The sequence below is a fragment of the Belonocnema kinseyi genome, chromosome 5 (genome assembly GCF_010883055.1).
Source record: "Belonocnema kinseyi isolate 2016_QV_RU_SX_M_011 chromosome 5, B_treatae_v1, whole genome shotgun sequence".
In the NCBI taxonomy this organism is placed as follows: Eukaryota; Metazoa; Arthropoda; class Insecta; order Hymenoptera; family Cynipidae; genus Belonocnema; species Belonocnema kinseyi.
Window position 1 is genome coordinate 52070835 of NC_046661.1, and position 1269 is coordinate 52072103.

The 1269-nt window shown below is 30.6% G+C and overlaps 1 protein-coding gene across 3 annotated transcripts in view; it reads right to left on the reverse strand.

The window, feature by feature from the left end:
- The window catches only part of LOC117173240 (carboxypeptidase D-like), a 43086-nt gene that overhangs the window by 2635 nt on the left and 39182 nt on the right, over positions 1-1269 (reverse strand). The window lies entirely within an intron of this gene.

Sequence of the window (1269 nt, forward strand, 5' to 3'; positions counted from 1 at the left end):
CCAATTAGCACAAATGGTAAGTTCCGACAGTGCCTACAAGTGTGCCTACTGGCCGCTAAATGGCAATACCGGTTTCATATGTATACACCTGGTATATATATGAACCGCTGGCGACCAAAAAGGGACACGGCCGGATTCAGCCTGAGAAGTATTGTCCTGAGTGTCAATTTTAAAAATCTTTCTAATTTCAATTTTAAAGACTGATACTTGTAGAGAATTTCAAGGCGCATCTTTTCTTACTCTTGCAAAAATTTATAGGTTTTGTAGTTTTTGAGATAATTGGTAAAAAGTGGATTTTTCTAAAACAAAAAATTCCAATCTTTTTTCACTTCAACTCGCGCTAATTTAGCCAATTTTCATCATTTCCCGATTTCCCCAATACAAAGCACGTGTTTAAGTCTTCTGAAACTATCTAAGAAAGAAAAACGAGAATATTGTAATAAACAAAAAAGTTATTAATTTTTTCTTGAGTCAATGCAAAAATCATGAATTTTAACCTTCAAGTGCCTCGTTTAGCGAACGCATTTTAAGCTACGGAAAGCTTTCAGTGAGAAAGTTGTTTATTAAGGTTCAAAGAAGTTTTCTGGAAAGTTTTAGATCTATTAGATTAATAGTTCGAAAATCATGAATGTTTTAAAATCCAAGCTGTAATCTTGACGCTGCGCAAAAACGTGCCTGGCCGGCTACGTACGCGCTGCAGCGAACGACGTGAAGATCAAGTCAATCTTACCAAAACAAATGCACAACAGTAACTTTTTTTGTCATCTTGTATGAAATTCTACAAATAAAGCATAGAATCAGCGAAGTGATTGTTTCTTATAATAGTTGGAAAAGCATTTTTTTGAGATTATTGAGATTTTTGAGATATTTTTGAGAATATTAATTAAAAAGAAAAAGATATTAAAATGAAACAAGGTAGAAAAAGAACTAGAAATGAAGATTCGTGGATTAAAAATAAGAAAAAATTTTCCAGAAATCAGGTACGATTGGAAACCGTCAATACAATTTTTAAATAAATTTTAATCATAAATTCAATATTTTATGACTTTTATTCTTTATTTTTTAAATAATTCTTTTACTGAACTATATATAATATGTAGATAGTCTAAAATAATTATTTTAAATTTTTAATGACGAAGTTAATAGCATTATTTGTTATTTCCTTAAGGAAAATAATACATTACAAAGTCTAAAACTAAAAAAGACGGTATTGCTAAAGATATTCTAATCCCAGAGAGATCTTTCAAACCTATTGAATCCTGCTGTGGA